Genomic DNA, 13,176 nt, shown 5'->3' with positions numbered 1-13,176 from the left:
GGAACAGAGAACGTGGAAGATAGAACGTGGAACAGAGAAATTGGAAAATACAATGTGGAACAGAGAACATGGATTATAGAACGTGGAACAGAGAACGTGGAACAGAGAATGTGGAATATAGAACATGGAACAGAGATAGTGGAATATGGAATGTTGAACAGAGAACATGGAACAGAGAAAGTGGAAAATAGAACGTGGAACAGAGAACCTGGTACAGAGAACATGGAATATAGAATGTGGAACAGAGAACGTAGAATAAAAAACATGGAACAGAGAACGTGGAACAGAGAACGTGGAATATAGAACATGGAACAGAGAACATGGAACAAAAAACATGGAACTGAGAAAGTGGAACAGAGAACGTGGAATATAGAACGTGGAACAGAGAACGTGGAACATAGAACGTGGAATATAGAGTGTGGAACAGAGAATGTGGAACATAGAACGTGGAACAGAGAAAGTGGAAAATAGAATGTGGAACATAGAACGTGAAACAGAGAACGTCGAATATAGAACGTGGAACTGAGAAAGTGGAACAGAGAACGTGGAATACAGAACTTGGAATATAGAACGTGCAATAAAGAATGTGGAACCAAGAACGTGGAACAGAGAACGTGGAATATAGAACGTGGAACTGAGAACGTGGAACAGAGAAAGTAGAATATAGAATGTAGAAATGAGAATCTGGAACATAGAATATAGAACAGAGAACGTGGAACAGAGAACGTCGAACAGAAAAAGTAGAATATAGAACGTGGAACAGAGAACGTGGAATATAGAACGCAGAACAGAGAATTTGAAAATAGAACGTGGAATAGAGAATGTGGAATATAGAATGTGGAACAGAGGAAGTGGAAAATAGAACGTTCAACAGAGAACTTGGAATATAGAACATGAAACTGAGAACGTGGCATATAGAACGTGGAACAGAGAACGTGGAAGATAGAACGTGGAACAGACAACCTGGAATATAGAACGTGGAACAGAGAAATTGGAAAATAAAATGTGGAACAGAGAACATGGAATATAGAACGTGGAACAGTGAACGTGGAACAGAGAATGTGGAAGATAGAACGTGGAACAGAGAACGTGGAACAGAGAAAGTGGAATATTGAAAGTGGAACAGAGAACATGGAATATAGATCGTGGGACAGAGAACGTGGAACAGAGAACGTGGAATATAGAATGTGGAACAGAGAACGTGTAATATAGAACGTGGAACAGAGAACGTGGAACAAAGAACGTGGAACTGAGGAAGTGGAAAATAGAATGTGGAACAGAGAACCTGGTACAGAGAACGTGGAATATAGAATGTGGAACAGAGAACGTGTAATATAGAACGTGGAACAGAGAACGTGGAACAAAGAACGTGGAACTGAGGAATTGGAAAATAGAACGTGGAACAGAGAACCTGGTACAGAGAACGTGGAATATAGAACATGGAACTGAGAACGTGGAACAGAGAATGTGGAATATAGAACATGGAACAGAGATAGTGGAACAAAGAACGTGGAACAGAGAAAGTGGAAAATAGAACGTGGAACAGAGAACGTGGAACAGAGAACGTGGAATATAGAACGTGGAACAAAGAATGTGGAACAAAGAACGTGGAACAGAGAAAGTGGAAAATAGAACGTGGAATGGAGAACCTGGTACAGAGAACGTGGAATATAGAATGTGGAACAGAGAACGTGGAATAAAAAACATGGAACAGAGAACGTGGAACAGAGAACGTGGAATATAGAACATTGAACAGAGAACATGGAACAGAGAACGTGGAATATAGAACGTGGAACGGAGAACGTAGAACAGAGAAAGTGGAATATTGAAAGTGGAACAGAGAACGTGGAATATAGAACGTGGGACAGAGTACGTGGAACAGAGAACGTGGAATATAGAACATAGACCACTGAACGTGGAATATAGAACGTTGAACAGAGAATGTGGAACTGAGAACGTGGAATACAGAACGTGGAATATAGAACGTGGAACAAATAACGTGGAACAGAGAACATGGAATATAGAACATGGATCAGTGAACGTGGTACAGAGAGCATGGAACATAGAATGTGGAGTATAGAATGTGGAACAGAGAACGTGGAATATAGAGTGTGGAACAGAGAATGTGGAACAAAGAACGTGGAACAGAGAAAGTGGAAAATAGAATGTGGAACATAGAACGTGAAACAGAGAACGTCGAATATAGAACGTGGAACTGAGAAAGTGGAACAGAGAACGTGGAATACAGAACTTGGAATATAGAACGTGCAATAAAGAATGTGGAACCAAGAACGTGGAACAGAGAACGTGGAATATAGAACGTGGAACTGAGAACGTGGAACAGAGAAAGTAGAATATAGAATGTAGAAAAGAGAATCTGGAACATAGAATATAGAACAGAGAACGTGGAACAGAGAACGTCGAACAGAAAAAGTAGAATATAGAACGTGGAACAGAGAACGTGGAATATAGAACGCAGAACAGAGAATTTGAAAATAGAACGTGGAATAGAGAATGTGGAATATAGAATGTGGAACAGAGGAAGTGGAAAATAGAACGTTCAACAGAGAACTTGGAATATAGAACATGAAACTGAGAACGTGGCATATAGAACGTGGAACAGAGAACGTGGAAGATAGAACGTGGAACAGACAACCTGGAATATAGAACGTGGAACAGAGAAATTGGAAAATAAAATGTGGAACAGAGAACATGGAATATAGAACGTGGAACAGTGAACGTGGAACAGAGAATGTGGAAGATAGAACGTGGAACAGAGAACGTGGAACAGAGAAAGTGGAATATTGAAAGTGGAACAGAGAACATGGAATATAGATCGTGGGACAGAGAACGTGGAACAGAGAACGTGGAATATAGAATGTGGAACAGAGAACGTGTAATATAGAACGTGGAACAGAGAACGTGGAACAAAGAACGTGGAACTGAGGAAGTGGAAAATAGAATGTGGAACAGAGAACCTGGTACAGAGAACGTGGAATATAGAATGTGGAACAGAGAACGTGTAATATAGAACGTGGAACAGAGAACGTGGAACAAAGAACGTGGAACTGAGTAATTGGAAAATAGAACGTGGAACAGAGAACCTGGTACAGAGAACGTGGAATATAGAACATGGAACTGAGAACGTGGAACAGAGAATGTGGAATATAGAACATGGAACAGAGATAGTGGAACAAAGAACGTGGAACAGAGAAAGTGGAAAATAGAACGTGGAACAGAGAACGTGGAACAGAGAACGTGGAATATAGAACGTGGAACAAAGAATGTGGAACAAAGAACGTGGAACAGAGAAAGTGGAAAATAGAACGTGGAATGGAGAACCTGGTACAGAGAACGTGGAATATAGAATGTGGAACAGAGAACGTGGAATAAAAAACATGGAACAGAGAACGTGGAACAGAGAACGTGGAATATAGAACATTGAACAGAGAACATGGAACAGAGAACGTGGAATATAGAACGTGGAACGGAGAACGTAGAACAGAGAAAGTGGAATATTGAAAGTGGAACAGAGAACGTGGAATATAGAACGTGGGACAGAGTACGTGGAACAGAGAACGTGGAATATAGAACATAGACAACTGAACGTGGAATATAGAACGTTGAACAGAGAATGTGGAACTGAGAACGTGGAATACAGAACGTGGAATATAGAACGTGGAACAAATAACGTGGAACAGAGAACATGGAATATAGAACATGGATCAGTGAACGTGGTACAGAGAGCGTGGAACATAGAATGTGGAGTATAGAATGTGGAACAGAGAACGTGGAATATAGAGTGTGGAACAGAGAATGTGGAACAAAGAACGTGGAACAGAGAAAGTGGAAAATAGAATGTGGAATATAGAACGTGAAACAGAGAACGTCGAATATAGAACGTGGAACTGAGAATGTGGAACAAAGAACGTGGAATACAGAACTTGGAATATAGAACGTGGAATAAAGAACGTGGAACCAAGAACGTGGAACAGAGAAAATGGAATATAGAACATGGAACAGAGAACATAGTACAGAGAACGTGGAATATAGAACGTGGAACTGAGAACGTGGAACAGAGAAAGTAGAATATAGAATGAAGAAATGAGAATGTGGAATATAGAATGTAGAACAGAGAACGTGGAACAGAGAACGTCGAACAGAAAAAGTAGAATATAGAACGTGGAACAGAGAACGTGGAATATAGAACGCGGAACAGAGAATTTGAAAATAGAACGTGGAATAGAGAACGTGGAATATAGAATGTGGAACAGAGAACGTGTAATATAGAACGTGGAACATTGATAGTGGAATATGGAATGTGGAACAGAGAACATGGAACAGAGAACGTGGAATATAGAACGTGGAACAAAGAATGTGGAACAAAGAACGTGGAACAGAGAAAGTGGAAAATAGAACGTGGAACAGAGAACCTGGTACAGAGAACATGGAATATAGAATGTGGAACAGAAAACGTAGAATAAAAAACATGGAATATAGATCGTGGGACAGAGAACGTGGAACAGAGAACGTGGAATATAGAATGTGGAACAGAGAACGTGTAATATAGAACGTGGAACAGAGAACGTGGAACAAAGAACGTGGAACTGAGGAAGTGGAAAATAGAATGTGGAACAGAGAACCTGGTACAGAGAACGTGGAATATAGAATGTGGAACAGAGAACGTGTAATATAGAACGTGGAACAGAGAACGTGGAACAAAGAACGTGGAACTGAGGAATTGGAAAATAGAACGTGGAACAGAGAACCTGGTACAGAGAACGTGGAATATAGAACATGGAACTGAGAACGTGGAACAGAGAATGTGGAATATAGAACATGGAACAGAGATAGTGGAACAAAGAACGTGGAACAGAGAAAGTGGAAAATAGAACGTGGAACAGAGAACGTGGAACAGAGAACGTGGAATATAGAACGTGGAACAAAGAATGTGGAACAAAGAACGTGGAACAGAGAAAGTGGAAAATAGAACGTGGAATGGAGAACCTGGTACAGAGAACGTGGAATATAGAATGTGGAACAGAGAACGTGGAATAAAAAACATGGAACAGAGAACGTGGAACAGAGAACGTGGAATATAGAACATTGAACAGAGAACATGGAACAGAGAACGTGGAATATAGAACGTGGAACGGAGAACGTAGAACAGAGAAAGTGGAATATTGAAAGTGGAACAGAGAACGTGGAATATAGAACGTGGGACAGAGTACGTGGAACAGAGAACGTGGAATATAGAACATAGACAACTGAACGTGGAATATAGAACGTTGAACAGAGAATGTGGAACTGAGAACGTGGAATACAGAACGTGGAATATAGAACGTGGAACAAATAACGTGGAACAGAGAACATGGAATATAGAACATGGATCAGTGAACGTGGTACAGAGAGCGTGGAACATAGAATGTGGAGTATAGAATGTGGAACAGAGAACGTGGAATATAGAGTGTGGAACAGAGAATGTGGAACAAAGAACGTGGAACAGAGAAAGTGGAAAATAGAATGTGGAATATAGAACGTGAAACAGAGAACGTCGAATATAGAACGTGGAACTGAGAATGTGGAACAGAGAACGTGGAATACAGAACTTGGAATATAGAACGTGGAATAAAGAACGTGGAACCAAGAACGTGGAACAGAGAAAATGGAATATAGAACATGGAACAGAGAACATAGTACAGAGAACGTGGAATATAGAACGTGGAACTGAGAACGTGGAACAGAGAAAGTAGAATATAGAATGAAGAAATGAGAATGTGGAATATAGAATGTAGAACAGAGAACGTGGAACAGAGAACGTCGAACAGAAAAAGTAGAATATAGAACGTGGAACAGAGAACGTGGAATATAGAACGCGGAACAGAGAATTTGAAAATAGAACGTGGAATAGAGAACGTGGAATATAGAATGTGGAACAGAGAACCTGGTACAGAGAACGTGGAATATAGAATGTGGAACAGAGAACGTGTAATATAGAACGTGGAACAGAGAACGTGGAACAAAGAACGTGGAACTGAGGAATTGGAAAATAGAACGTGGAACAGAGAACCTGGTACAGAGAACGTGGAATATAGAACATGGAACTGAGAACGTGGAACAGAGAATGTGGAATATAGAACATGGAACAGAGATAGTGGAACAAAGAACGTGGAACAGAGAAAGTGGAAAATAGAACGTGGAACAGAGAACGTGGAACAGAGAACGTGGAATATAGAACGTGGAACAAAGAATGTGGAACAAAGAACGTGGAACAGAGAAAGTGGAAAATAGAACGTGGAATGGAGAACCTGGTACAGAGAACGTGGAATATAGAATGTGGAACAGAGAACGTGGAATAAAAAACATGGAACAGAGAACGTGGAACAGAGAACGTGGAATATAGAACATTGAACAGAGAACATGGAACAGAGAACGTGGAATATAGAACGTGGAACGGAGAACGTAGAACAGAGAAAGTGGAATATTGAAAGTGGAACAGAGAACGTGGAATATAGAACGTGGGACAGAGTACGTGGAACAGAGAACGTGGAATATAGAACATAGACAACTGAACGTGGAATATAGAACGTTGAACAGAGAATGTGGAACTGAGAACGTGGAATACAGAACGTGGAATATAGAACGTGGAACAAATAACGTGGAACAGAGAACATGGAATATAGAACATGGATCAGTGAACGTGGTACAGAGAGCGTGGAACATAGAATGTGGAGTATAGAATGTGGAACAGAGAACGTGGAATATAGAGTGTGGAACAGAGAATGTGGAACAAAGAACGTGGAACAGAGAAAGTGGAAAATAGAATGTGGAATATAGAACGTGAAACAGAGAACGTCGAATATAGAACGTGGAACTGAGAATGTGGAACAGAGAACGTGGAATACAGAACTTGGAATATAGAACGTGGAATAAAGAACGTGGAACCAAGAACGTGGAACAGAGAAAATGGAATATAGAACATGGAACAGAGAACATAGTACAGAGAACGTGGAATATAGAACGTGGAACTGAGAACGTGGAACAGAGAAAGTAGAATATAGAATGAAGAAATGAGAATGTGGAATATAGAATGTAGAACAGAGAACGTGGAACAGAGAACGTCGAACAGAAAAAGTAGAATATAGAACGTGGAACAGAGAACGTGGAATATAGAACGCGGAACAGAGAATTTGAAAATAGAACGTGGAATAGAGAACGTGGAATATAGAATGTGGAACAGAGAACGTGTAATATAGAACGTGGAACATTGATAGTGGAATATGGAATGTGGAACAGAGAACATGGAACAGAGAACGTGGAATATAGAACGTGGAACAAAGAATGTGGAACAAAGAACGTGGAACAGAGAAAGTGGAAAATAGAACGTGGAACAGAGAACCTGGTACAGAGAACATGGAATATAGAATGTGGAACAGAAAACGTAGAATAAAAAACATGGAACAGAGAACGTGGAACAGAGAACGTGGAACAGAGAACGTGGAATATAGAACATGGAACAGAGAACATGGAACAAAAAACATGGAACTGAGAAAGTGGAACAGAGAACGTGGAATATAGAACGTGGAACAGAGAACGTGGAACATAGAACGTGGAATATAGAGTGTGGAACAGAGAATGTGGAACATAGAACGTGGAACAGAGGAAGTGGAAAATAGAACGTTCAACAGAGAACTTGGAATATAGAACATGAAACTGAGAACGTGGCATATAGAACGTGGAACAGAGAACGTGGACGATAGAACGTGGAACAGACAACCTGGAATATAGAACGTGGAACAGAGAAATTGGAAAATAAAATGTGGAACAGAGAACATGGAATATAGAACGTGGAACAGTGAACGTGGAACAGAGAATGTGGAAGATAGAACGTGGAACAGAGAAAGTAGAATATAGAATGTAGAACAGAGAAAGTGGAACAGGGAATATTGAACAGAAAAAGTAGAATATAGAAGGTGGAACAGAGAACGTGGAATATAGAACGTGGAACAGAGAACGTGGAACAGAGAAAGTGGAATATTGAAAGTGGAACAGAGAACATGGAATATAGAACGTGGGACAGAGAACGTGGAACAGAGAATGTGGAATATAGAATGTGGAACAGAGAACGTGTAATATAGAACGTGGAACAGAGAACGTGGAACAAAGAACGTGGAACTGAGGAAGTGGAAAATAGAACGTGGAACAGAGAACCTGGTACAGAGAACGTGGAATATAGAATGTGGAACAGAGAGCGTGTAATATAGAACGTGGAACAGAGAACGTGGAACAAAGAACGTGGAACTGAGGAATTGGAAAATAGAACGTGGAACAGAGAACCTGGTACAGAGAACGTGGAATATAGAACATGGAACTGAGAACGTGGAACAGAGAACGTGGAATATAGAACATGAAACAGAGAACGTTTAATATAGAACATGGAATAGAGAATGCGGAACATAGAACATGGAATATTGAACGTGGAACAGAGAAAGTAGAAGATAGAATGTAGAAACGAGAATGTGGAATATAGAATGTAGAACAGAGAACGTGGAACAGGGAACATCGAACAGAAAAAGTAGAATATAGAACGTGGAACAGAGAACGTGGAATATAGAACGTGGAACAGAGAACGTGGAATATAGAACATGAAACTGAGAACGTGGAATATAGAACGTGGAACAGAGAACGTGGAAGATAGAACGTGGAACAGAGAAAGTAGAATATAGAATGCAGAACAGAGAACGTGGAACAGGGAACATCGAACAGAAAAAGTAGAATATAGAAGGTGGAACAGAGAACGTGGAATATAGAACGTGGAACAGAGAACGTGGAACAGAGAACGTGGAACAGAGAATGTGGAATATTGAAAGTGGAAAAGAGAACATGGAATATAGAACGTGGGACAGAGAACGTGGAACAGAGAACCTGGTACAGTGAACGTGGAATATAGAATGTGGAACAGAGAACGAGGAATAAAAAACATGGAACAGAGAACGTGGAACAGAGAACGTGGAATATAGAACATGGAACAGAGAACATGGAACAGAGAACGTGGAACAGAGAACGTGGAACAGAGAACGTGGAATATAGAACATGGAACAGAGAACATGGAACAGAGAACGTGGAATATAGAACGTGGAACAGAGAACGTGGAATATAGAACATGGAACAGAGAACATGGAACAGAGAACGTGGAACAGAGAATGTGGAACAAAGAACGTGTAACAGAGAAAGTGGAAAATAGAATGTGGAATATATAACGTGAAATAAAGAACGTGGAACCAAGAACGTGGAAAAGAGAAAATGGAATATAGAACATGGAACAGAGAACATAGTATAGAGAACGTGGAATATAGAATGTGGAACTGAGAATGTGGAACAGAGAACGTGGAATACAGAACTTGGAATATAGAACGTGAAATAAAGAACGTGGAACCAAGAACGTGGAACAGAGAAAATGGAATATAGAACATGGAACAGAGAACATAGTACAGAGAACGTGGAATATAGAACGTGGAACTGAGAACGTGGAACAGAGAAAGTAGAATATAGAATGTAGAAATGAGAATGTGGAACATAGAATGTAGAACAGAGAACGTGGAACAGAGAACGTCGAACAGAAAAAGTAGAATATAGAACGTGGAACAGAGAACGTGGAATATAGAACGCGTAACAGAGAATTTGAAAATAGAACGTGGAATAGAGAACGTGGAATATAGAACGTGGAACAGAGAACGTGGAACAGAGAATGTGGAATATAGAACGTGGAACAGAGAAAGTGGAATATAGAATGTGGAACAGAGAACGTGGAACAGCGAACGTGTAATATAGAATGTGGAACAGAGAACGTGGAATATTGAACGTGGAACAGAGAACGTGGAAGATAGAACGTGGAACAGAGAAATTGGAAAATACAATGTGGAACAGAGAACATGGATTATAGAACGTGGAACAGAGAACGTGGAACAGAGAATGTGGAATATAGAACATGGAACAGAGATAGTGGAATATGGAATGTTGAACAGAGAACATGGAACAGAGAAAGTGGAAAATAGAACGTGGAACAGAGAACCTGGTACAGAGAACATGGAATATAGAATGTGGAACAGAGAACGTAGAATAAAAAACATGGAACAGAGAACGTGGAACAGAGAACGTGGAATATAGAACATGGAACAGAGAACATGGAACAAAAAACATGGAACTGAGAAAGTGGAACAGAGAACGTGGAATATAGAACGTGGAACAGAGAACGTGGAACATAGAACGTGGAATATAGAGTGTGGAACAGAGAATGTGGAACATAGAACGTGGAACAGAGAAAGTGGAAAATAGAATGTGGAACATAGAACGTGAAACAGAGAACGTCGAATATAGAACGTGGAACTGAGAAAGTGGAACAGAGAACGTGGAATACAGAACTTGGAATATAGAACGTGCAATAAAGAATGTGGAACCAAGAACGTGGAACAGAGAACGTGGAATATAGAACGTGGAACTGAGAACGTGGAACAGAGAAAGTAGAATATAGAATGTAGAAATGAGAATCTGGAACATAGAATATAGAACAGAGAACGTGGAACAGAGAACGTCGAACAGAAAAAGTAGAATATAGAACGTGGAACAGAGAACGTGGAATATAGAACGCAGAACAGAGAATTTGAAAATAGAACGTGGAATAGAGAATGTGGAATATAGAATGTGGAACAGAGGAAGTGGAAAATAGAACGTTCAACAGAGAACTTGGAATATAGAACATGAAACTGAGAACGTGGCATATAGAACGTGGAACAGAGAACGTGGAAGATAGAACGTGGAACAGACAACCTGGAATATAGAACGTGGAACAGAGAAATTGGAAAATAAAATGTGGAACAGAGAACATGGAATATAGAACGTGGAACAGTGAACGTGGAACAGAGAATGTGGAAGATAGAACGTGGAACAGAGAACGTGGAACAGAGAAAGTGGAATATTGAAAGTGGAACAGAGAACATGGAATATAGATCGTGGGACAGAGAACGTGGAACAGAGAACGTGGAATATAGAATGTGGAACAGAGAACGTGGAATATAGAACGTGGAACAAAGAATGTGGAACAAAGAACGTGGAACAGAGAAAGTGGAAAATAGAACGTGGAATGGAGAACCTGGTACAGAGAACGTGGTATATAGAATGTGGAACAGAGAACGTGGAATAAAAAACATGGAACAGAGAACGTGGAACAGAGAACGTGGAATATAGAACATTGAACAGAGAACATGGAACAGAGAACGTGGAATATAGAACGTGGAACGGAGAACGTAGAACAGAGAAAGTGGAATATTGAAAGTGGAACAGAGAACGTGGAATATAGAACGTGGGACAGAGTACGTGGAACAGAGAACGTGGAATATAGAACATAGACCACTGAACGTGGAATATAGAACGTTGAACAGAGAATGTGGAACTGAGAACGTGGAATACAGAACGTGGAATATAGAACGTGGAACAAATAACGTGGAACAGAGAACATGGAATATAGAACATGGATCAGTGAACGTGGTACAGAGAGCGTGGAACATAGAATGTGGAGTATAGAATGTGGAACAGAGAACGTGGAATATAGAGTGTGGAACAGAGAATGTGGAACAAAGAACGTGGAACAGAGAAAGTGGAAAATAGAATGTGGAACATAGAACGTGAAACAGAGAACGTCGAATATAGAACGTGGAACTGAGAAAGTGGAACAGAGAACGTGGAATACAGAACTTGGAATATAGAACGTGCAATAAAGAATGTGGAACCAAGAACGTGGAACAGAGAACGTGGAATATAGAACGTGGAACTGAGAACGTGGAACAGAGAAAGTAGAATATAGAATGTAGAAATGAGAATCTGGAACATAGAATATAGAACAGAGAACGTGGAACAGAGAACGTCGAACAGAAAAAGTAGAATATAGAACGTGGAACAGAGAACGTGGAATATAGAACGCAGAACAGAGAATTTGAAAATAGAACGTGGAATAGAGAATGTGGAATATAGAATGTGGAACAGAGGAAGTGGAAAATAGAACGTTCAACAGAGAACTTGGAATATAGAACATGAAACTGAGAACGTGGCATATAGAACGTGGAACAGAGAACGTGGAAGATAGAACGTGGAACAGACAACCTGGAAGATAGAACGTGGAACAGAGAAATTGGAATATAGAACGTGGAACAGTGAACGTGGAACAGAGAATGTGGAAGATAGAACGTGGAACAGAGAACGTGGAACAGAGAAAGTGGAATATTGAAAGTGGAACAGAGAACATGGAATATAGATCGTGGGACAGAGAACGTGGAACAGAGAACGTGGAATATAGAATGTGGAACAGAGAACGTGTAATATAGAACGTGGAACAGAGAACGTGGAACAAAGAACGTGGAACTGAGGAAGTGGAAAATAGAATGTGGAACAGAGAACCTGGTACAGAGAACGTGGAATATAGAATGTGGAACAGAGAACGTGTAATATAGAACGTGGAACAGAGAACGTGGAACAAAGAACGTGGAACTGAGGAATTGGAAAATAGAACGTGGAACAGAGAACCTGGTACAGAGAACGTGGAATATAGAACATGGAACTGAGAACGTGGAACAGAGAATGTGGAATATAGAACATGGAACAGAGATAGTGGAACAAAGAACGTGGAACAGAGAAAGTGGAAAATAGAACGTGGAACAGAGAACGTGGAACAGAGAACGTGGAATATAGAACGTGGAACAAAGAATGTGGAACAAAGAACGTGGAACAGAGAAAGTGGAAAATAGAACGTGGAATGGAGAACCTGGTACAGAGAACGTGGAATATAGAATGTGGAACAGAGAACGTGGAATAAAAAACATGGAACAGAGAACGTGGAACAGAGAACGTGGAATATAGAACATTGAACAGAGAACATGGAACAGAGAACGTGGAATATAGAACGTGGAACGGAGAACGTAGAACAGAGAAAGTGGAATATTGAAAGTGGAACAGAGAACGTGGAATATAGAACGTGGGACAGAGTACGTGGAACAGAGAACGTGGAATATAGAACATAGACCACTGAACGTGGAATATAGAACGTTGAACAGAGAATGTGGAACTGAGAACGTGGAATACAGAACGTGGAATATAGAACGTGGAACAAATAACGTGGAACAGAGA

Source organism: Hemitrygon akajei, chromosome 11, assembly GCF_048418815.1.
Source record: "Hemitrygon akajei chromosome 11, sHemAka1.3, whole genome shotgun sequence".
In the NCBI taxonomy this organism is placed as follows: Eukaryota; Metazoa; Chordata; class Chondrichthyes; order Myliobatiformes; family Dasyatidae; genus Hemitrygon; species Hemitrygon akajei.
Note: the sequence above shows the minus strand (reverse complement) of the source record.